Source organism: Centruroides sculpturatus, unplaced genomic scaffold (assembly GCF_000671375.1).
Source record: "Centruroides sculpturatus isolate CEXI.00-Female unplaced genomic scaffold, Cexi_2.0 scaffold538, whole genome shotgun sequence".
In the NCBI taxonomy this organism is placed as follows: domain Eukaryota; kingdom Metazoa; phylum Arthropoda; class Arachnida; order Scorpiones; family Buthidae; genus Centruroides; species Centruroides sculpturatus.
In genome coordinates this window covers 178,034-205,118 of record NW_019384775.1, presented here as the reverse complement: position 1 = coordinate 205,118, position 27,085 = coordinate 178,034, and the positions used below count along the sequence as shown (strand labels likewise).

The following is a 27,085-nucleotide window of genomic DNA, read 5'->3' as shown; positions in this document are numbered from 1 at the left end:
AATAAAGGAGATATTAGATAAATCCCTTGATATATCGGAAACTGAGAAGTATCGAAATAGAGGAAGAATATTATTTATGATTTTAAGAAAAATTTAATAGGAATATATATTTTAGTCGACATTTAGCTGTTGGTAACGACAAACAATATTCACGTTTCTATTGATATTACTTTATAAATTTTGATCAGTTTGAACCAAATAAAATCGTCCCCACTCACTGAAAACGATATAAATGAATTTAGGCAAAGGACACGCGTTAGAAAGTTTATTTTAACATTATTTAAACGCGTAGAAACGTAGATGCTGTCCTTGCGCTTCTGTGTATGCGAAAACATGTTCAGACTGAAACTTATGTAAAACGTTGTTGTCAATAGCTTCTGAGAATGCTTTCTTCCAGTTTGTGCAGTTTTGAGATTGATCTCATACACTTTCCCTTTTAAATATCTCCTATAAACTTAACCTCACTAATGCTTCATAAAAAGTCCTTATAAAATTACTTATTTTTCATTACATTAGTCGATCCGCTATTTCTGACACTTCTTCATTCTTTATATAATTAAAACTGCATTTCTCTTTAAATATATTAATATAATTGTCCTTAACATTAAAGATTAACGTTTTTATTTAAGGTAATTAAATTTAAACAACATTATAAATAATTTATTACTGTGTTGTTTAAAAAGGACAAAAAATTTAAGTCTGTTAAAAAGCTTAAAAATTTTTAGATAACTTTTACTACTTAACTACTTTAAATTAATATTTATTATTTATTTCATAAAAATTTTACAAGTTATTTATTGATAACTTGTTTAATTTTCTATGAAATTCTATAATTTTATTTAGAAACATATTTAAGTATTTACTTTAATTAAGTGTAAAGAAACAAAAATAGAAAAGTAGAATGCAATGATCTGTACTTACAGGATTTTCTTTTATTTTCTAAGATAAATTACAACTTTACACAATCTAATAATAATAATAATAATAAAATCTGCAAATATAGATTATAGGATTGTTTCTTTACATATAATGAAAGTTCATACTTATATAAATTAAAATTTAAATGATCGAAAATTAATAATTTATTACTTTTACAATTCTATTCTAAAACTTTTATTATTTTATATACAATTTTTTAATTATTTTTATTAAATTTTTAATCATTTATATTTACAAATTCTTAATATATTTTTAAAGCCATCAATTTGCGTTATATTTACAGATAATTATACATTTGCAACCTCATTTAACTCTCATTTAAATATTTATCATAAATCACCACATTATTTTTAAAGATATTTGAGAAAAAGTAAAATAAGAATTCGTATTATTTTATGGCTGCTTAAATCTACCTGTTTAATGTGAAATAAATTATAATTTATTATCTCATTTCTTATAATATTTTTTCTTATTCCTTATAGGCCTAAATACTCGTATTATATAAGACATGTTGAAGAAAATTGTTCATCAGCTGTCAACTTAAAAACAGTAATTTTTGTCTTTATCAGTTTCTTACTGAAACACGCGAACGAGAAACATAATTTATTTGAAAAAGAATGAAACTTAATTTTTAAAATGTCTTCGAGTGTAGGAAATATACAAGCCTACATTTCAAGAAAATACAATAGGCTTCGATTTAACGGAATAATTGGGGAAAGGGGGTGCGCGCTATTATAGAAAGTCCATTAAATCGAGTGTGTTTTAAAAACGTATATTAATAACGAACTTACAACGTACAGGATTTATTAAAATGCTGTTATACTGTATAAGTATAAATAAAATATTATAATGTAGGTTATATTGAGTAATTTATACGCGTTGATCCTTCTTTCAGCGTGCTCCATTCGCGAATTAAAAATGAAGTTTTTACGTTTATCTTTAAGGCAGAAAGTTTTTTGTTCGTTAAATTGAGGGTCTACCGCTCTTTTCTTATATATTTTCTTTCAATAATAGATTATTATTTTTTTCATATTGGAATGTAATGTTTAGAATCAAATAGAAATTACTTTTCTCAGTTGAATGAAAACATGAAAGAAATATTAACATAATTTTATTTGTAAAGAAGACCATGCGTAAAATTTAATTCTAATTTTCAAATTTGCAATGATTTACGAATCAATGATCTACATAATTTACAAATGATTTTTGGAAAATATTCTTAATGACAAGAATCTAAAACAGAATTTTTCTTCCAAAAAAACTACTAAATTAATTTAGGAAATGTTATCGAAATAATTTTGGAATGCTTATAAATTATTTCGAATTTAATTTATTATATGCTTAAGTATTATTTACTGTTGTCACAAAAGGATCAGAATTAGATTAAATGACAATTAAAGATAATTCGATTCAGTGCGAAAATGTCTTTCTTCTTCCTAAATAAATTATAATTTATTATCTCATTTCTTATAATATTTTTTCTTATTCCTTATAGGCCTAAATACTCGTATTATATAAGACATGTTGAAGAAAATTGTTCATCAGCTGTCAACTTAAAAACAGTAATTTTTGTCTTTATCAGTTTCTTACTGAAACACGCGAACGAGAAACATAATTTATTTGAAAAAGAATGAAACTTAATTTTTAAAATGTCTTCGAGTGTAGGAAATATACAAGCCTACATTTCAAGAAAATACAATAGGCTTCGATTTAACGGAATAATTGGGGAAAGGGGGTGCGCGCTATTATAGAAAGTCCATTAAATCGAGTGTGTTTTAAAAACGTATATTAATAACGAACTTACAACGTACAGGATTTATTAAAATGCTGTTATACTGTATAAGTATAAATAAAATATTATAATGTAGGTTATATTGAGTAATTTATACGCGTTGATCCTTCTTTCAGCGTGCTCCATTCGCGAATTAAAAATGAAGTTTTTACGTTTATCTTTAAGGCAGAAAGTTTTTTGTTCGTTAAATTGAGGGTCTACCGCTCTTTTCTTATATATTTTCTTTCAATAATAGATTATTATTTTTTTCATATTGGAATGTAATGTTTAGAATCAAATAGAAATTACTTTTCTCAGTTGAATGAAAACATGAAAGAAATATTAACATAATTTTATTTGTAAAGAAGACCATGCGTAAAATTTAATTCTAATTTTCAAATTTGCAATGATTTACGAATCAATGATCTACATAATTTACAAATGATTTTTGGAAAATATTCTTAATGACAAGAATCTAAAACAGAATTTTTCTTCCAAAAAAACTACTAAATTAATTTAGGAAATGTTATCGAAATAATTTTGGAATGCTTATAAATTATTTCGAATTTAATTTATTATATGCTTAAGTATTATTTACTGTTGTCACAAAAGGATCAGAATTAGATTAAATGACAATTAAAGATAATTCGATTCAGTGCGAAAATGTCTTTCTTCTTCCTAAATAAATTATAATTTGTCATCGTGTGATAGTGTTAAATAATATATACAGCATACACATGCTTTTTATAAAGTGTAAAATTTTACAATTTTATTTTTATTATTTTTCTTGTTGTTACACCGGCTTCGATCATTGATTAATATTATTTTTATTGTATTATTTAATTATTTTTAATTAAATTTTTAAATTATCATTAACTTTTTAACGTATAAACAAAGTTTTATTTTGTATTTTGTTTTAATTTAAGATTTCTAAATTTAATTAAATTTTATTCAATTATTTTAGATGTTAACATTTAAATTTCACATGATTATTATTATTTAACGTTTACGTTAAAACTATTTATCATAGTATTAAAAGGAAAGGATATTTGTTTGATTAACAATTTGGAATTTTACGTTCGTCCTGTCTTGTTAGATTGTTGAGGACTTTTGTTTGTTTGAATTTCACCAACTTGATTGAAGAGTTTCTATTTATGTCTGTAATTTTTTATCTCTTGTTAGGAACGGGAGAAAGACAACATCCTTTTTCTTGCCGAAAGTCTATGGGCATGCATATTTAACAGAGATTTTATAACTTGTTTAAAATACTATAATTATAAAGATAATTATTATTTAAAATACACTTATAATATAATCGTTATAATTACTGCTTAATAATTTAATTAAACAATCTCTGCTTATCTTATAATAATTTTTGTTATAATTAAATAAAGTTTAAATAATTTTTTCTTTTACTTTTAATTGAAATATTTGTTTTTTTTACATAACTTTAATTTTCCTTGTTATATAGGAGTTATGAAGTAAAGCTACATTTACAGGCGCACTTGTAAATTTTTAAAAGCGTTACATAAGATTATATAATAGCATATTTGAGTTTTCAAAGTGGATAAATAACAAATTTTATATCAACTAAGAGTATAAGAATATTCCTTATCTGGCGCGGTTATTCTTAAATCAGCCAATAGGAAGGTCGAATATACTACAGATGGTTGCACGCGCAGGTCTGGCACCCTGACTAACGTCAGTTGAACACCGACCACCTACCTGCTAAGAGCCACACACCATCAGGTCTAAGTATTTTACTTATACTGTGTGATTATTTGCTTGAATATATTCATTTTCGAAACGCAAATGAGTAAAATTTGGAAGAAAGAATATTTTTTACTTCTTAAGCTGAGAGGAAGCTTTTACATTTATTTATAAATTTTAATTNGTATATTTCAGAAGAAGAATAATGATTTTATAAAGTAGCCAAACTGGAAATGTTTTAATGTTAGAATGTTTTTATTTAAAAAGAAAAAAATTACTACTGAATGGTTATTACAAAGGTACTGAAAGAAAACATTGTTACACAATAGCTAAACAATAACTTTACATTGTGTTACAGAATTAGTACTGTAACAACGTTCTAACATGTCAGTAGGTTATACATTAGAAATGCTATAGTCTACTGTTTTTTATCTTTTATACTATTTTATCATTTACATTAATAGTTAAAGATATTAACACTAGTATTATCTTTTTTAGCAAGTGACTATTGCATTAGTATCCCGGAACAGTAAGTAAATAAAGCATACACGTATCCACCATTCAGTTTGACATATGAATAATACAAGTAATTAAAGAACATTTCTAAATCTTTTACAGTTTATGGCCTCTTTTCAGGTGAATTTCTTTCAATTTTTGAAAAATTAAAAAAATTTTTTTCAGTTAAATTTTAAAAAATTAAAATATTTTAATGGCAGAAAGAAACTTTCACTAAATATACGAGTGTAGATGTGTGTATTTGTCTTTAATTCGGTTCGTGTGCACAAACGAAATTCTTTTGGGAAAATAGACTAATGTTTGCTGACATTCGATGTAGCTGTTTTCAATAGATATTCTACCGAATGGATTAACACTCCTAGGCTTGAAATACTCTGATTACTAACGGACGACTAAATATATTCTACATGATTTTCGACAAAGCCAACTGAACCTTTGCCAGATTTAAGTCGAAAATTAAAATTAGTATTAAGAATCGTCTTTGGATAAACCCTAAACACATAATTTACCTTGATAAATTTTTACCTATCATCTAATATATACTCTATTTTTATCAATTACTTTAAAATAATTCCCGAAAATTTTGTTAAATTTACCATTTTATAAGTTTAATACGTAACAACATTTATATATTTAAAAGAGGATTAAGCTAATGCACGTTATTCTTTCATTTAGGAAAAATTAATATCTCCTATATTTATAAATCTAATTATGTTTTTAAAAATGAACAACTTGAAGCTTAAGATAATTAGTTTTTATTTGTTTACTTATAAAATTTGTTTATATTAGATTTAGTTCTTGTAAAAACTAAGGATATTTTTCTTATTAAAACAATATATGCAAGTTTTAAAAAATTGTAAATTTAAAATTTTTATACAATTTTATAATATATTTATTCTTAAAAAGTTAATTAATATTTATGCAAAACTTAAGTTTTTATTTATTATTATGTAATATAATAATTTCAATTTAAAATGTTTTATATCATTCATTTTAGAGTTATGAGGAAGTCGATCTATGAAAGATTGTATGCAATTAAGCATTTAAATAACTTAGACACTATTAATAGCTTGTTGATAGTAATTCTCATTAGCAATTAGTATATATATATATATATATAGCCTATATTAAGAGATGGTAAAATGGATAAATTTATTAAACGTCAATATCTTTATTATAAAATCTTAATTAAACCATATGCTAAATCCCAAGCTTAAATTAAAGATATTATTCGAGGTAATATATTTATTTTTAATAAATTAACAGGAAATAGTATTATGATATGTAATTCACAAATTTCTCGCGTTTTAAGACAATAAATTCATAAATATAATATAATATGAATAAAACAAAAATTTTATCATCTTCCCTTTTGGGACGTATATTAAAAAAAGTAAACAATATTTATTAAAAATCTTATTCGTATTTTAATATCTACAGAATCGTTTCTTACATTCTTTTAGCTCATATTTCTGTAACGTAATAGAAGTATGAGCTGTGGAAATATAAAGAATAATTCTGGAAATTAACAATTTCTTTACCTATTTTCAAGATAATTATACACTGTTATCGTTTCCTGATTCATCTTTTATAAATTAGATTTTTATTAAATATATTTATCGCGTAATATTTGTCAATAGCGCAACTAGAACCGATACTATAACCTGAAAACCTACATTCACTGCGGATATAGCCACAAGCGCTGTGAATGAAGATAAATCCTTACATATTGTATATAATGTCTATAAATGCGTTTGTCATATTCAAATTATTTTCCCTTAATTATTTAATATCTTCTTCATTTCTTTATTCGCAAAGGTAAGGGAGCACGGGCCTCCTCCTTTTCCGTCTTACGCTACTGATAATTGTTATTTATCTATGTTCCATTTTATCATAATGAATAGTGACCATAACGTTGAAGGTCAAGTCATTAACAGACAACTTCTGATAAATTGATTTCTGTAAGAGCTTTGTTTGGTACTGTAGGTCCTTCCTTCAAATTACCTCTTTTATAAATGGTAGAGATACATATAAAAGCAATTGAAACATTGATATTTTTCTCATATTTAATATTTATAATGTAATAACGTTAAATTAAAGCTTCAATAATTTTTATATTCAGTTTTATTAACGGTATATAAAACTCCTAACTTAAAATATTATTTTTTTGATAAATATAGCTATAGATAAGTTGAAAATCTTAAAAATGTATGTGATTAGAAGCGTTATGATTATAGTTATTTCCACTGAATGATATTAGAAAGTTTCAGAGCGATGGTTGCATTTTTAGTAGCCAATGTCTTGTTCGATTTGTCATAAACCTCGGAGGAAATTTCTCAACTTCCAGCATAATAGGGATGCCAATGAAATGTCAAGAAAGCCTAAGAGAATATAAACTTTTCCTACTTGCCAAAATAATAAATAATAATTATAATAACTGAATATAACAATGTTTAAAAATTAAAATGAAAAAAATTTACCGATAGTAGATAAAATTTTCTTTTCGAACTTTTAAATTTAAGAATATATTTAGACGGTATTACATAAGTTTTATTATATATATATAAATTCAAAAATTCTAAAAGATTTTAACTTTAAAAATAACTTTTGTGACAAAATATATAAATTTTGAAATTTTAGATGTAGAGATTTTCTTGTAGAAATGCAAAATAATAGACATCAGTTCTTTTTGAAACGTGTCATAAAGATAAGAATTCTTTATCGGGTTTTCAAAAGTCAAAAGTTAAAAGTTATATAATATATATAGGTCTGTATATAGCCGGACCGTCGAAATCTTGACACGGGGACGAGGTAGAGCGGGCCTTTTTGCTTTTTTTTTATTATTTTTTTTAATACAGGAGTACGTAGAGAATGTTTCTTTATTAATTAATAGCAGTCTTAAAGATTTCATATTTTGTTTGTAAAAATAAACATTAATTTTATTCTGGGATCAGAAAAAATTCCCCCAACTTCCTCTTCTCAGTGGCCCTGTATATAGGCTACAATTTAGCCCCAAACATGTAATAACAGAGAAAATACTTCAAAATTTTGAAATAATTCTTAATTTAATCTTTTTGTTTCGTTCCGTTTTATTTAAAAAAAGCATTTATTTAATAGAAGCTAACTTTCTAAAGACGACGTTAATGTACTTTTATTTCTTTTTTCCTTTTCCTTATTGTTTTTCCCTTACGTGTAAAATAATAACTTCCGGTAAGGCATGTATCCGCTTGAAGGAAATAGCTTTTCAGCTATCTAAAAATCCTCTTGTTATTTTTGTCTGATATCTGACATTTGTCAGGAAATCTTTCATTTTAACAGCTTAGAATCTCCACCGTGTATCATTGATTTAATACTGAACTATCAATCCAACATCTTCCTGTTTACACTATTTCAAGATGTGTTAATATGTATTATAGCTTGCAGCAGTTACAGAATAACTAGAGAATTATACAGATAAACAATTGTTATTTAACTTCTGATAATATATTTTAATAAATTGTATATTTATCCTGTTTGTTAAAATATTTATTAAAATTAATCTTATTTTTTCGCTTGATAAGAAATAGGAAAAAAAAATCAATATTTAAAAATGGTTTCTTTAATAGCTTATGACCAAAAATATGATCGGTAGGGAACCGAGCAATGCACATAAAAATAATATTTGTGTCTATGCTAAAATCACCATTAGATAACACCATTAAATATTGCTTCATTTGCTACATTAAACGCGATAACTTTATGTTATTGCCAATATTTATTGCATTACTAGAAAATTTTTCACTAGTTTATTCATTTCTTATATTAATTTAATGCCTAGACTTTTTATTTAATGATATTTACAGAGAGAAAATTATCTCAGGAATTATATTTCGGTTTAAACGTTATAAATCACTTTTTAAAATACTTTTTGCGTCTGATTTTTTTTAAAATATATACTACAAGTTTAAATAGTTGTAAATTTTAATAATTAATAACTTAAGAGATACTTAATTTCCTTTCATAAATGATTTAACAAAATAAAAAAATGATAATGCAAATAAATGTTATTATTTAAGGATTATATTTTACTTGTTGCTGATGAATGTATTCAGTAAATTTTTGATATTCATTAATTTATTACGGTTTACTAAACTCATTTAAATTTTGTTTGACACTTGAAAGTATAAAGAGGAAGAATAATTAAGCCTGATTAAACTAATATCATAATCTCTTTAACGTTGAAACATTAACAACAAATATATTTTAAATTCATAGAAATAAATCAACAAAATTGAAAGTTTTGCTATTGATTCTTAGTAATTTGTTAAGTTTACATTGTTTTATTTCTTTATTTTTATTTGTTGAACTTTTAAATGCCATTAAATTGATTTAATCTCAATCAGACAAATTACAGTAAATCAGTAGATGCATTGTTATAATGTGTTTCTCTTCTAATGCAATTTGGATTTGTATTCAAAGCATAGTTTACTAATTTCAACAAAACTTTGTTATTTAATTTACTTAAATAATTATACGAATTTATACATCTTGAAACAAATATTAAAACGTTGAACATTAAAAAAATATTACTTAAAACTTAAAAATATTATGTTACATATTCACTTTAAAATTTGTAAAAAGTATTAATGTTTTGATGAGTATTGTTTATGGCATTCATAAATATGTAATTTAAAATAACAATTGTATATAAATCAATTATTTAGCATAATTTATAAAGTTAGAACTTTATAACAATGGGTTATTTTAGTTAGAATTGGATTTGTATTAATGGGTTAAGGCAATACAATACATATGCGATGTGCCAAGAGGATTGCCTCCCAGAAGGACTTTCTATGGGAAACTGGTCCTTATTTAGGTGTTAGGTACGTGAATAAACCTGGAAATTCTACGTGACCAGCTCGTTGGTGAGGCGCGATCCCACGACTAACTACCAGTGCAGTGGTTTTATACACTCGTCTACTGGTTGGCTTATTCTAATTTTAAAATAAAAATAATTAATTTTCACACATTTTTTATTGGTCAGCTTAATTCTTAGATAATCTTTGAACTTCTTAAGTTTTATGTGAGAAATTATATGAGTATTAAAGACAACAATAAGCGTTTAAACATAAATAATGAAATAAATTTAAAAATTTTAATTTCCACGTTAATATTAAAGTATGTAAAACTTGTTACCGGTTAACTTCTGATGAAATTATGATTCAGATACTTGTTTTTTACATAATATTTCGTGTTAATATAAATTACTGAAGATAGTTTGTAAATTTAAAAAACAATACGTTCACCACAAACATCTAATCTGATTCAGCTGTAGAATGATCCATAACTGAATATCAGATAACGTTAGGTGACGGAAGAAAGGAATTCTTTTTGCGTTTTTGAAGATTTTTCTCCATCTTCTGAATGTCTGGTATATATCTTAGCTTTCAACGGAAATTTTTTGATTTCGCAGTTGAGTGAGCAGCAAGAATTGGTCTGTTCCCCAAATGCAATTTCAATAGACTAAATGCTATAACAGGGAGTCAAAGCTGATATTTCATTCCATAGAAACAACTTATCGAATTTTGGTTAAGTTAAACAGAACCCATACATCTTTATAAGATTAAGAATTTTTTTTTAAAATAAAAATAAAACATCGACGTTTTTTATAGTTAATTATTTCACTCGAGTTTAAGTTAAATATACGAATTATTAAAAAAATAGCGTTGATTTTAATTAACGTAAATTTTTTTCATTAAAATTGTAGAAGTCGAGAATGAAAATCGTTATTTATTGATTTTTATTCACTAGTTATTTGTTCTTAAAAATAAAAGTGAATGAATAAGTCTTAGTATTTTAATAATTAGACCACATGAGAGTTAAATTTATTAGTTTAATTCTGTCATTTTTTAAGTTATATTATGTAAAACTTCAATTTACTTAACACTTTCTGAAATGTTTAATTCTTTTCTTCTTTTTAAGTTCTTTTGTATTTAAATTATCATATCTTATATACTCGTCTGTAATTAAAGTAGAGTAAACTTAATAATAAAGCTTTTGATCCTTGTTAGATCCTTCTTGACGACGATAATAAAAAAAACTTCGGAAAATTTGATAGAATATATTTAAAAACTGCTTTAATATATTCAAAATTTCTTTTCTTATTTATGAGCATTATCTTTTCATAAAGATCTTACTAAAAACCTTTATTGTTATATAGCTGAGTTTTTCGATTCAAGAAGCTTAAACTGGGAAACATGTTTAATATTTAAAATTACCACATAATCTCTTACTGATAAAGTTTAATCATCAGCAATAGAAAACATTTATAAATTTTATTTAAAAATATGAATTTTCTACAGAAAACAATTACTTATTATGACGACAGAACCATCTGTTCGATTCTCAACATTATCATCCCGTAAGAATTGAGATGCCAAGTCAACTCTCATTTTTACTTACTCGATTTAAGTATTTAATTATTATTTTTATACGCTTTTCAATTTTATAACGAACGAAAAGACTCGTAGATAAAAATAAACAATTTAAATCGGATGCTGAAAGTTCTTAAACAATGATAATACGTAAAGCGCTTTCTACATATTTTTCAAATTGATTTTTCGCATAATTCACTTAAGCCTTACAAGAAGAAACGATTAAGATATTATCTGGATAGGATTTCGATTCGTGTTAGCCATTAAGTTAAAGTTTGATGATCAGCAATTTAAAGAATGACAGAAAAAGCCTCCGAACTATTAAGTGATAGAATAGCCTTTTGTGTGGGCTTGGCATCCACCACCAATTTCTTGCACAAAGAACATAAATGATGCCATTTTTTTCATCTTCTTTCAAATTAACTTCTTTCTAATTTACTATTTAATAGTTATCAATTATTGCTTTTAAATAAGTTCCTGAATATCAAATATCGAAACTTCGATCTTCATTTCAGGAAGAGCAATAATTTGGTTGCATTCGTGAAGTCAGTTAACTTTACTATGGCAGAAACTTTTTTCTACACTTAAATTATTCACCAGCTTTTAAAATCATCAACAAAATAAATTTTATTCAGAACTTTAAAAGAATTTCTTAGTTTTAAAATGTAACATTGTTTCATTTACTTTTCTTTAACAATAGTAGCAAAGAAAATCAAACTTCAATAACTATCAGTTTAAAATATGTTGTTATAAAAAAATCATTTTTAAAAGGTTAAAAATCGTTAATTTTATTATATAAATAAATATTTAATTTATGTCGTATCAAAAGTATACAACAAAAATCTCCATTCCTGTCACTTGCTGACATCAGCTAACATGGTAATGCTCTTCCACAACGAAAATCTGCATATCCAGTCAAGTATAAAATATGCTGTTGTTGGAAACTACATATTTTTGTTCTCAAACATTCTATTTTTTTGCTATACTGGCGATTTAATATTCCGAAGAATGAAAAGTGACAAATGGAACAAAAGAATTTTTTGCACAAAAGCCTTGGAAAAAATCTCTTTGAAAAGAATGTCTTTGGTAATTCCGTTCTTATTCAATAGAACAATTTACTGGAATATTTGTAAGCGATGTGTGATATATTTTGTTTAGGCTTTTAAGCCATTTTTCTTCTCTCAAAAGCTGTGGTAAGGAGACTTCTTAACAGCTAATTCCCGATTATCTTCGAAGATAATTAATGATTTTGACAGATTTTTCGTATCAATTTTTTATCAATTAAGATATAAGNAAAAATGGCCGCTATTGAGAGGTGGTATTGGAAATTATGGTCGACTAAAGTAAAATATGTTAAAGAATCTTTTATAATCAATAAAATCTCAATTTTTAAAATATGTGTAATTAATATTTATATAAATATAACAGATAAGAAGCCGAATGTTACTTAAAAATTTTAAAATACAAAATCAAGAGGCAATTCAAATGAATATTCATTTATTTATAATAGCATAATTGATGCACAGTGATTTTCATGGAAAATTTTTATCGAATTTATTTAGCGGAAACATTTTACGTAAATATAATTAATATAATATGAGTTAAATAATTTAATTTAATGAAATGAATGAAATGAGTAGATATAATCAATGAAAATTTGTCAAGGTTCTTTCTCTTAAATTATTTTAAATTAGATTATTCACTATTATATTTCCCTTCTAGAATAATCGTAAATTAGTTCTTCTAATTTAACATTTTATTATTACTTATATAACATGCATTCATATAAGCGGTTAATTTAAGTAAAATTAAATCATTGATTTACAGTGTAAACTAATTTAAATAATAAATGCAAAGAGCTTATCCTTGTTATTTTCTCTAGAAAATATATTTAATTTTTAAATATACTTTGATGTAATAAAATAATCATTCATAAATATTTATTAATGCTTTAATAAATTAGTTGTATGCGTTAATAATGACTTTTCTATCATTAAAATTTATTTTTATAACATTTTATAATAATTAAAAGGTATTAATTAAATTATAAAATTTTTGAAATAGTTGTAAAGATTTATTATATTTTATTTAATTTGATAAATATTTTAAAGATAAAAATTTAACTCTTATAAGTCTTTAGTTATTTAAAAGCAGATGTCCAATAGGCAAGTAAAATATGTCCCTCTGGTAACATTACGCAATGCAGCAGCTGGACGATTTTTCTCGAAGAACAATAGTTTTATTCTGACTTTCACTTTATTCTCCGCGATATAATTGTATCTATTTGTCTCATAATTTCTCCATTCAACAATATCTATACGGTTAAATATTCTCATAAAGCTTAGTAATGAGATAATGTGTCGAAACCAGATCTGGAAGGAAAAATATCCATGTATACTACTAAATATATTAGATAATCACTCGAGAGCGTTATCCTTTGGATTTATCAAAAGCTATTAGTATCGTATATCAAATAAATACGTTTTAGTCGACATTTAGCTGTTGGTAACGACAAACAATATTCACGTTTCTATTGATATTACTTTATAAAAACATCGTGGAAAGCGATATTTTTATTTTAAAGAAACATATTTTATTAAATTATAATTATTCAGCTTAATAACATTTTTAAAATTAAATCTTTTTAATTTATAACCTTTTAGTTATTCATAAATTGTAAAGAAATAGTTTGTTAAATATTCAGAATTGTTAAAAATTTTTAAAAAGAAATATTCTTGTAGACATTTTTCAATGTAAAAAATTGATGATAAATTGTATACGTCGCTTATTCTACATAAAAAAAAAATTTTGATTTATATTACTTCACACATATTTACGAAACAAGTGTGTAAACCTAAGGAGATTCTCCATATCCAGAATCTTATTCCTATGGGAGTGAAGTGTTCAAAATACACGTTTCAGTTGAAAAACCGGCATTGAACTTCGTTCTAGATCGAGTACTTTCGTTTAAGAAGACCAGATAACGAAGAAATGCATCCATAATTTGTTTTCTCCTCCATATAATGGGAATGGGGTCAAATATAGTTAGGATATCCAACGTTTTATATATAGGGAAAGAAGCCCTTTCTCAAATTCAATTTTACTATTGCTGTACAAAAGTCTATAATTGATTTTAAAAACGTGCAAAAATCATTACAGTATTATAATAAAATTACATCAAAAATAATTTTCCTCATCTAATTCTTCGTTAATAGAGTAAAAATGAGAATGGTGTCCAATTATCTTAATCAACTGCCAATAAATTGATTAAGATAACATATTTTGTTCCTATTATTGAAATATGAATGCACTTAGAGATTTAAATTTTAAATAAAATTATATCTTACAAAGATGATATTTTTGAAGAATTTTTCTTTATAAAAACTATTTTCGCTCTTCTATAAAAATGTAAACAGTGTACGCTATATTTGCATTAAAATTTCAAATGTTTATTTGTACCTTGACATTTTTTGTTGACATTGTATTCTATTATTACACAACTATTTAAAGTATTTTCTTTTGANTGCTGGTATAAAGTATCAAAATTGGGAATTCATTAAATTAAATTTGCCTGTTACTATAACTGTGACCAGCATCGGGTTACAGTACAAGAATCGAATAAAATTAGATTTACTACTGTAGCAATAAACCCAAGAGTAATAAGAACAATAGAGAAATTTTCAAAATAGTTATAATTCTAATTTTTATTTTAATTTTACTAACTGTAATCACAACATCTGCAAGTGTAAGATATAAGATAAATTTTAAAAATATGTTTTTCACTTACTTTATGTGTAATTTTTTATCTCTAAAGCCGAACTTAATGATTAATCGCTTGTAGTCATAATGAAAGTAAACAAAGATCACTACCTCCATTGATAATTTACCGCATTCAACATCAACACGACAATGTTTGTCGAATTAAAATTAAGAAAAACAAAGTATTGGAAAGAGAAATTGATGTTTGATCTTAATTTATTAATAAAACTAGTGATATATGGCTTGTGAGTTACAAGAATCACATAAATTTATTAAATTTCAAGAAATTTTTGGTCTTTGTTAGGTTATATTTACTTATGATTTCGAAAATTAAATGATATATACTCTATTTTTATCAATTACTTTAAAATAATTCCCGAAAATTTTGTTAAATTTACCATTTTATAAGTTTATACTTTTAATTGAAATATTTGTTTTTTTTACATAACTTTAATTTTCCTTGTTATATAGGAGTTATGAAGTAAAGCTACATTTACAGGCGCACTTGTAAATTTTTAAAAGCGTTACATAAGATTATATAATAGCATATTTGAGTTTTCAAAGTGGATAAATAACAAATTTTATATCAACTAAGAGTATAAGAATATTCCTTATCTGGCGCGGTTATTCTTAAATCAGCCAATAGGAAGGTCGAATATACTACAGATGGTTGCACGCGCAGGTCTGGCACCCTGACTAACGTCAGTTGAACACCGACCACCTACCTGCTAAGAGCCACACACCATCAGGTCTAAGTATTTTACTTATACTGTGTGATTATTTGCTTGAATATATTCATTTTCGAAACGCAAATGAGTAAAATTTGGAAGAAAGAATATTTTTTACTTCTTAAGCTGAGAGGAAGCTTTTACATTTATTTATAAATTTTAATTAGCNATTATGATATGCTTAATCCTATTCTTAATGTTTTTTTTTTTTTTAAATACGTACATAAACTTGTGAAATTAAATTTAATAACAATTAAATTTACAATTACTGTATCACTGTATTCAATTTCCCAATAATAAGAACTGCACAGTTCCAAAATGAATCAGTACCGAACTGTGACAAGTTACATCATTCATTGCTCTTAGGCAGGTCTTACACTTGATAATCCTACACATTCGCTAATCTGGCGGCAGTCTATGCAAGGAATTGCCGGATTAGCAAGTGTATATGTGTAATAAATTCAGAAAATACGGTTTAAATCAACCACTATCATAATATAGTTATTTTTATTAATATCAAATATAAAACTGAAAACGAATTAAAAGTTTATCTTAAACCAATTTAGATAGATAATTGAATTAGAATAAGATAATTGAATCTCATTAATATTCTAAAGTGAGTTAATTATAATTAAGATAGTGCATCTTCGAGATTCTATCGTAATTCATAGAATTGAAGAATATTTATTTTTATATCAAACAGAATGTTTTTAGACATGGAAAATAATTTGCATAAAATGAAAGTTTATAGTATGATTTTTCTATTTATATTGAAACTCGCGTAAGATAATTAAAGGGGAAGAAAATGTAGAATATCCAAAATGCAAAACAGATTTCCGGAAATTGTCGAAGTTGTTTAACCGTTAAGCATATTCTAATGAATATGGCGAAGAAAGAAATCAAATCAAATATATTTGCCGAGAGAAGAAGATTTTTCAATTTAGGAACCGATAACGACGGAAACGAAGAGAAAATAGAAATGTCCTTTATGTAATTGAATGTTTCCGAAAGGAAATGTGTAAGTAAAACTCTTTTAATCATCAAATAAACGATATCTCATTTTCCTAATCTATAACATTTTAAATTTTAATATTTCAAACTTATTTATTTGGTCGAAATTATTTTGAACTCGTCCATATCTTTCCTTTCTTTTACAGCTTACCAGTGGTCCAGTGGATAGAACCACAATACTGGTAGTTGAACGCGGGTTGCACCTCGCCAACGGGCTGGTCACGTCGAGTTTTCTGGATTTTCTTTGCGTGCTGAACATCTAAAAGTCCTCTCGAGAGGCAGATGGCCCTCGTATTGCGTTGCCTATCCCATCAATCTTACAACCCTTTCTTTATACAAATACTCTGTTTCTTTGCTTTAAGATATAAGAAACTTAGATGTGATAAGCAACATCATTGCTGATTTTTCTTTAGTAAAGATAATGTTTTTATAATTACGATCTTCCAATCAAATGTATCCTTAATTAGTTAAATTAATATCTTCCTAATTATCTAGCACAGTGTTTTTCTGTTGTATCAAAGAATCGATATTCCTCATTACGTAACTCTTTACGACTTGTTTGTTGATGTTTGTGAAAGTACTGTTCAAGATATGTTTTAATTGTATTAAATATGAATATTTTATTTTAAAACGTTATAAATAAATTTCTATAAAGCTGTGAATTTAATTAACAAATATTAATTTTTTTTTGGAATATCTATCAACGTAAAAATAGTTTTAAAATGAATTATTCTGCATGTTACACTTAAACGCAGATAAATTAAACTCGAAAAAGTTTTTTCTGAAAAAATAAGTTATTTTTTAAGGAAAGAACTTCTAAATACACTAAAGTAACATTATGATTAATTTTATTTTTGATTAATGGTTATTTTCAAGTTTAAAACGCATATTTATGTCGTGCAAACATCGTTTTCAATTCTACAAGATACACAGTTGCATTAGTATATAACTGAAAACATCTGATAGTATATTTAGGTTTGAGTAAAAAGATTTTCGCAAGGGAATCAAACCTTCTGTGTTCTTTCTATCCACAATTGAATGTTTCTAAAATACACTTTTTATATCTATATCTTCAATTCAACTGTTTCTTTTGGAGTTTTAAAGTCTTCACCTCAAAGCTCGGGATGCGGGATATTTTTAGCAAGAGTTAAAGCAGAATTTGCTTCTGTAAAATGGATTGAATTCTCTCCATCACCAAAGAGTAAAATGGGAATTCTTCGGGGACGAGATTTGTGAAAAATTTCCTAGAGTACCTTAAAAGCTTGAATAACTTGCTGGAGAGCTTAATGGGGTTTTGAATTCCTCTATATACTTCTAAAAACAGAAAAAGAAAGTTTGAAGAGATCTATTGATCGTAATCAAAAACAAAAAAAAAACGAAACTAAATATATTTGGATACTTGTAGATTGTAACCTTAAATAAAATAACTTAAAAATTTTACTATAACTTTCATATTTTTAATCATCCAAATTCTGTTCATAATCGTACTTTAATAAATGATATGTAAATATTTAATTAAACAATAAAATAAATTATAAAATAAACTATATATAAGTGCATTTTATAATAATAAATATAAATTAATTTACGATAGATCCATACTTTTTATAAAGGAAATTTGACATTCCTAAATCCAGAAAACAGATATCTTAAATAAACTTTACAGGAAATTTACATGTAATATAATAATGTAATTAATTGATCGTTAATTTTAAAATATTTGTATAAAATTTATCTCATTTAGATGTCTAAAGAAAATTTCATACATAAAGTTACGTAATAATTAGTGGGAAGCAGCATGAGAGAGAGAGAATACTTTAATACCCTGAAACAATTGTAAACGTGTTAATTGATCGTAAATTATATTTGCAAAACGTTAATTTAAGCGTTAATATCAGCCAATTATAGTTTAAATATATTATTTTGTTTATAATTTAAAATATATTATACATCACAGAAAAGGATATATTTGTTGTTTCCTGTTTTTATTATGTCTGCTTGTATTATTCTGCTATTAAAGTAGATATGACTCTAGTTAATAAATAATATATTAATTTAAATATTTAAGAATAAAACATTTCTTTATTATTAAAAAGAATGAATTGACAAAATCGATAATTTAAAGTTGTATGTATGCTTTCGAAGTTAAGATTTTATAAATATTTCATGTAACATTCATAAAGATTGCATTATGTTTTGACCATAAGCAACAGTATTTATCCTACTTTATCAATTCTATTAAGAAAAAGATATTTGAATTTTTGTTGTCTGATAAAATCTTTTGGTTTTAAATTATGTGACGGACAATGCAATAATTGATAAAGAAAATTAAGTTCGAATTCTTTAGTGAAAAAATGCACTTAAGTGTTTACAGTATTTTCAAATTTATTAAAGCGCGTAATATCTTTATACTAATTACTTTTACTAACTTTGCTGTAGATGAAATCAATTTTTGAAGAATCTCTCGAATTTCGGATAAAGTAAAGAAGGATTTGATAATCGATGTTCATCGACTACAACCATCTGTCATTACTAATGACGCTTCTCGGTGCTCCTTGTCAATAGCATATGCTCTTATTAAATCGTATAATTATCTATTCTGCACATGTTCATGATTGACTAAACAGCTCCGAATTTGAAAGTTTTTAATCTATAAACAAACGATCGATTAAAATAGTTTTTAATTAAATTGGTTTTTATTATTTAATAACTCTTTCTAAACTAGTTGTTTAAAACTTTTTTAATTTTATATCAAAATTTATTTAGAAATTTAGTAGTTGTTCTAGCTTGAGCAAACTCTTAAGCTAGCGCAAACTTGTAAGATTCTTTTGATATAAGTATTTTATAATATAAATATTTAATAAAATTAAATACAAAGCCCGTAATACTTGATATTGTATAAGATCTATGATTCTAACTAGTTAATACTGATAAGTTCTGATCCAATACTAGGTAGCTATATAGTACTGGATCAGGAATATATTTGATACAGATATGAGATATTTATGTGTAAATGCACAAACAACTTAAACGAAAAGATGATTAAAATTACTCAACTTTTAAAAATGTTTCAAATTTATTTCAGGCCCACCAGTGGCCGAGTGAATAAATCCACTGAACACTGGTAGTTAGTCGTAGGTTCGCTCTTGATCAACGGACTAGCCGCATAGAGTTTTCAGAGTTGTCTTCACGTGTCTAGTATCTAAATAGCGACCAGTTTTTTTCACATAAAGTCCTCCTATGAGACACAGTTTCCGAATTTGCTAACTAAACTATGTAGCTGCGTATTCCCCATAAAAGTACTTCCATTAGGACTTTCTATGGGGCATACGCAGCTTCATAGGTTAGTTTTTTCTTCAAACGGGTAAACTTCAAAAATTAGACCCTCTTTATCTGTAAGATAAAGAGGGTCTAACTTGTAACACAAAGATTTTACATCTTAACAAAAGTATCGTTATTTATTGACACTTTGCGTGCCCGGGAGGCACTGTTTGGCAAATCCCATGTTGAGTTGCCGTATCCCATAAAACCAACCAACCAAATTTATTTAATTTTTGATTGAATACTGTTTTGGAGTTCAATCCTGTCGGCGCAAGGCGGCATTGTAACCCTACTTTCGTTAAGATATAAAATCTTTGTGTTACAAGTTAGACCTTTATCTGTGCCTTTTGTGGCACAGAGACTAAATTATGTAGCTGCATATATATTTAGTTTGCTTTCTGTAGTCTACTCTACTTGTTCTTTAATAAATTAATGTAATCTCAGAAAAAGCTAGTTTATTGCATTTTATAACATATTTAATACTGTACTGTACATTAATTTATTTAATACATATAAGGCCGTGCTTTATGAAGTAGTGTATGTTCCCAGCTCACTGTTAATAAAGAGAATCGTTCGTAAATTGAAGAAAAATTATTTCAATATATTCCTTCAATATGGAAAGTTAATAAATTTTTAATTTTAATAAACAATTGAGGAATTTTATGGAAATTTGCATGAAGTTTTCATGAAGTGAATATCCACATTTATAAAATTCTGTTTGATATGCGTAATAAAATACTTAACTGTAAAAGGTATCCAAGTACTGTACTGTACATTTAGCTATCTTATTCCATAGAAATTCCAATTGTTCTTATTTCATAATTGTTTTACATAAATAATATTTATAAATAAAATAAGATAAAAATTAAAAACATATTTTAAAAAATCGTATAAGGAAAAAGCCTCAATAAAATGATTTTGATTGAAAATGATTTTGCATTTAGACCGATAGGCTTCGAAATCTTTCTGGCTAAGAACTGCAGTAAAGGGTGTCTTTTCCTAACTGTTTAGATGGTCTTATCCAGGTTCCTTAGAAATCGCTTATAAATGGTCTTTTCTCAAGTCTTTTCCCTTCTTTCCTCCAACATGTTATAATATGGCTTGAGAGCATTTGTTACGGCTCTTTGACTAGAAAAGCTGCGTTCCCAATTAGGATTATTATCCTAGACAAGAGATTCATAGGCAGTTTGTATCTGTGTTAAAACTTCTGTAAGTGTCTTTTTGGTGAGAGCACTAAATGGTATTATTTCCTAAACTTCTTTGTCTTTTTATTGACCTCTTTAGCAAGTTATACGGTCAACTCTTCCAAATATTTCTTTGAAAGTGGCTCTCAGTTGACACTAGCATTTCAAAATTCAATGTTTACATTTTGGCCATTTCACATGCGTCATCAACTATATTTGAAATAGGTTCAAACTCAGAAAAGTAAAAACTGTATCACGCCAGTTTCCTCCATATAAGACTGTGGCATTTCTTCTCAGGCTAGTGAAGCATTATAATGTTCGTTATGTTCATAAGAATATTAAACGCTTTCCAAAAAGTAGTTAGTCGTTTTTCACCAAAATAGCGCCAAGTTTGTTAACAAGTCACAATAGCATACTGTCAACATGTTTTGTCTTTTGATATGTTGAATTTTTGCTGCTCATTTTGAAATGTCTGTTAATGCGAATCTTCGTAAAAGAGAGAGAGAAAAAAAATAGACCTTACTGTATTCTGATGTCTTACTTAATTATAAAAACTTCTTTAACCTTGTTCGTACATTTAAAATATTTCTTGATAAATATTAATTGCAAGTATTCGGGTTAATTTTTTCCTCAAATTCTTGTAAAATAATAATGTTGAAATATGAAATTTTTTATAATTTAATTTTCTAAATATAACCTAAAAATTACATTGGTTTTTTTATATTTTGAAATAGATTCTTTCCACTTTTTTCTTTTTTAAAGCCAATATTGATTTAATTACGATTTAGTTTAGAAATAATTAAATTAGAAAGACTTCATAAAATATTTATGGTATATAACTTATTAGTTTCTATTCTCATATATTATTATTAGAATTTATGCTTAATAATTTACAGAAAATTTTTCAATTTTTTCCATTAAAAGTAAATTTTAAAATTTAATTAAAATTATCGCAATTAATTATAACATTTTCATCTTTTTTTTTTACTCTTTCCGCCTTATAGGCTCAAAGAGGGCCTTTTAATCAAGCTCATCATAGCCCATAATTGGGAACGAGGCCCAGATATACCTGGATATACAACACTCGAAGAATATCTGGGAATTTTCGACCGTCCGGATTCGATTCCGGATTCCCCAGAGTAATAGGCTGGCACTTTAACAGCTTGGCCATCCGGTCGTTTCGTCGGATTTATTATGAAAAATATAAAATAAAACGCAATGAAACTTTTGATAAAGCATCTCAGATAATAAAATGCAAATTTAATATATTCATATTCAATGTAGAATTAATAATGGAATGTAATTTAAAAGTTTATTAATGTTGGAGTAGTTAGTTCCATGACATTGTCTATACGGTGTCCTTGAATGTCTCATTTCTATTTTCAAATAAATGAAATTAGATTGGGTGTGAAGGTGTTGTGTGATGCAATATTAATAATTATTTTCATAATTATTTATAAATAGAATTTAAATTGAAAATTAATCGAATATTTGAATTTTAAATATTGGAAGTTGTCTTAATTAATTCAACTTTTCAGAGAGTTTGTATGAATAAAATTAAGAAGAATTTTAATGTGAAAGAGAAATGAGATTTTAGCCTCGTTAAGTTAATATTAAAAGTATAAAATTTGCATTTTTAGCATATTTCATTTCGAACTATTTAATCTGTGTTTTCGACCGTACTTTGAAGGTTATGTCTGAAGCATTATAAATATTTATGAACTTTTTATTTATCATTGATTCTATTTTTGTCTTTTGTTTACATAAATAATATTAATTATCGATATTATTGGTTATCATTCTAATCTCAAGCGTTTGCAACTAATCATCCCGCACTCTCGAGTGAAAAAAAAAAAGGAAAAACAGATAGAAAATTGATTTTACTTTACGTTCAAGGAGCCACTATAACCAATTTTACTTTTCATTTTATCGAATAGTTGAATGAATTCTGCAGACATGAAGTTCTACAATGTAAAGGCATCTATTCTTAGGTTAAATCAATACTAGATGCACAGGTTGTTCTTCTATAAACAATGAAATTTAATTGGGTTCGAATCGTGAAAATGATCTGAATTAGAAGAAAAAGTTGGTAGCAAAATATAAAACTTATTTACGAAATTCGAAAAAAAATCAATTTTAATAACCTAATTTTTATAAATGTACTGTACACAATTTCTAGTATACACACATTCACGACCATCGAGAGCTCGGAAATAGGGTGGGCTCATTTAGCCTTAATTTTATTTATTTATTTGTTTATTAAACCAATGAAATACGTAGATGTTTCTTTATTAATAAGAAGAAATTACAAAAAATAACATTAATTTTATAGGGGTGGGAACCACTACGGGCCATAAGTTTTTTTCGGACTTTAGGAAAATTTTCCTGCTTCTCCCTCTCATAGGCCCTGCATACATTAAATCTTAACTATTATGCATATTTATTCTTTTTATTCTAGGTTTTTTTAAATGCTGATGTTTATAAAGTTCCACTGTGTTAATTTTTAATCATTTTCTAGTTATTTTTGTATGCTATTTCAGTTTTTATTTCTATATTATAAATAATACCGAGAATAGTTTGTTGTTTAGACCAATCATAAACACACCTACTGTATATAAATAGATAAAAATAGCACATAATTTATATTTTATGTAAACTATTAATAATTTTTTAGGCGTAGATAATAAATTTAAAAAAATAGTCTATGTTTCAAGTGTTCTTTTCTCTTCTAAAATAAACATTGAGTGAAAGAATGTGGATGAGTCAAACCTCAAATTATGGGCACCCTACGAAGAATCTGTTGACTCATTGACAGTAAACGGAAAGACTGCTTAAAGTTGCTATAAAACGAAGTCAGGAAGTTCGAAGATATTATGGCCATGCAGTTTCTGTCAGCTCTAGAATTTCAAATTAGAAACAATCTCTTCATCTGTAAAGATAGTATAGAAGAAGAGAAATTACGTTACCCTGTCTATTTAGAGAATGAGGGATAAGACAGATATAATTGCTTTTATCTCTGCATTCGTTCGTGAATGGTTTGCTTACTTCATTTATTTTAATGTCTTTTTGAAAGAGGATAGCAGATAGTACGCTTTAAAAATCATTTAAATAAATTGTATCAGTTTAAAATAAATTATTTTAAGTAAAGTTTGTCATTTAAATTATTATTATTTGACAATTATAGTACCAAAAAAGAAATATATATATATATATATAAAGAAAAATGTTTCTCTTTACAAATCGATAATGAATAAAAATGTAATAAATAATGGTTCAACATAAATTACAATTTTATTCTAAACTTAAATAGAATCATTTAAATATATATTAAAAATATAAATTTTCATTTACGTTTACTAAAAATATCTTTAATCCTAACATTAAGATGCAAAAGTATTATCAATAATTGCTTATGCATTTATATTAAAATATGCTTTAAAATTAAAGAGTACATTAAAAGAATTTTCTAATAACTTTATTAATAATTATCTAATAATACTTGTTTTTTTTTATATTTATAGAATGAAGGTAGTTCTTATCGATCCATTATATACTGACTTGTATAACATGATGTAATCATTCCTTGAATAAACAAGAGCGTTTCTACTCTATACATCTAGATCCAGGTTATTATTTTATGATTAGATTTAAGCTAATAATTTAGTTTTTTAAACAATTTATTTATAATTTATTAACTGAAAATTTATAATAATTTTAAGCAAGGTAAGTTTACCTCCAATTTTTAAAAGAAAAGTAATATTCAAATGCCCTAACGCATCTATAAAGTTATTTTTATTGTGCATTTAAAATTGATTAAAAAATGTTTATATTTTTAATAAATTTCATTTATATCGTGGTAATGGTTTGTGCAGACAGACAGTCAGTCCATTTTTTATTTTGTTTTTTGCGTAGAATACTTTCTTCTTCAGCTGCATGGAAACATTCTTCCTCTCATTTCCTCAGGGATATATGTTAAAATTATTGAATTCGCAATAATTCAATAATTTATTGGATCTGGATAATTCTATATAAGAATCTCGAGGATAATTTTTTAATAATTAAGCTTTACGAATCGATAACTACCAGCGCTAAACATTACACAGTATTTTTTTAAATCTGTAAGAGTTACAAATTTAATTAATTAAATTATTTATCTTTTCAAATTCAATATTTACTTGGTATATTTAATTGCGTTATTAATTTCGTTTTTAAATTTTATACAAATAAAAATATATATATATTTTTTGTTTTAATGGATTTAAAGAAATGTGCAAAAATGTCTAGTATTTATTCAAATTAACATTAAATAAATAATAATAAATTAATGCTATACTTCTTTCATGTATATGCACAGCGTATTTTATCAGAAATGTGTCCTTTATGTTCATAAAATAAGCGTTTATTCTTTGTGAATTAAATCGATTTTTAATTTTGTATTACTTACAAAGTAATCCCTAAACTTTAGTTTTGAAAAATATTTGAATGGTTCTTGAACATATTTATCAGAGAATGGCTCTTGAAGATAATCTAATTAAGTATTCTGTATCTGAAGCTTCAAACCCAAGCCAACTGCTTAGAACAGATAAGAAATTACTGCTTTTATTAATTTGATTAGAACAAAATCTCCTTGACTACTTTTTGAATAAAAAGAGAATTCAATCTCCTTCTCGTATCTATATAACATATCATGAATAGCCTATACTAAAAAAATTCCAGATATATTTTATTAAATATGTTAGAATTTGAATGACATTTTAAAATTTTATGAACTGTTAAAATGTCATAACAACCGATCTAATTCTAACATGATTATTTTAAATTGTTAGAAAAATTATTTAATTAATAAAGTAAATTAAAAAATTATAGATTTAAATATAATTATGTATTGCTAAATGTCATATTAAATTTCATTTTTTATGTCGATATAAAGACAAAACAAGTAAAAGATTTACATATATTATTTAAGTAATAAAACTTACTTAATTGAATAAGTTTTTATTGTACAGATGTATCAAACATCTAATATTACAATCATTAAATCTGTTTAAAAACTTTTTTTAGAATAGTTAAAACTTTTAAAATATAAAAATTTTTTGGGTTTTTTTCTTCATTAAGCATTCTTTTGTTTCATAAATTTTTTCGATTTTGTTTTAAATTACATATTTATTTTGAGTTTTGAAAAATATTTGAGTAGGTCTTAAACATATTTATTGTACTGTCGAATATATTCATTATAAAATATATGCATGTGGACAATTTTCAATTATAAACAATATATGCTATTACAGTAGCAACGATGGAAGTTGCATCACCAATGACATCTGTTGAACGCTTTTTTCTTTGTCATATATGCAAAGAAGCAGGTGATTTTGATCGCAATTTGCAATGTGTAGTACAGAGAAGAAATCAAGAAGAATAAATCAAATGCAATTTATTACATATAATGCTAAATTGAACCCTACTTGTTATTATACCCTAGCTCATCCGTACTGTTATTGAGTAATGTAGCTAGAACGAAGCGCTCAGTTATAGAAGCGAAAAGGGAAGCGTTCACGGCATAAAAAGGCATGAAAAACAACACGAACAGTTATTTCTCGTTGAATTGGATCTTGTTACTTTGTAGGGAATCTCCAACTTTAATAACAGCTTTTCAGAGCTCTGGCTTAAAGCAGATGTGTTTCTTCAAGTATTCTATAACAAGTACGTGATACAAAACTCTTCAAAATACATTCT

General features: G+C 25.6%; 1 protein-coding gene across 2 annotated transcripts in view; it reads left to right on the top strand.

Annotated features, from left to right (window-relative positions):
* Positions 1-21,132: 21,132 nt before the first annotated feature.
* LOC111629076 (pleckstrin homology domain-containing family G member 5-like) overlaps positions 21,133-27,085 on the top strand; it is a 150,860-nt gene continuing 144,907 nt past the window's right edge. The window contains exons 1-2 of one of the 2 annotated variants that reach the window (XM_023372937.1): positions 21,133-21,377; positions 24,874-24,978. The gene's annotated coding sequence lies outside the window, so the exon portion shown is untranslated. The remainder of the gene's footprint in view (positions 21,378-24,873; positions 24,979-27,085) is intronic. The other variant, XM_023372938.1, reaches the window with a different exon arrangement.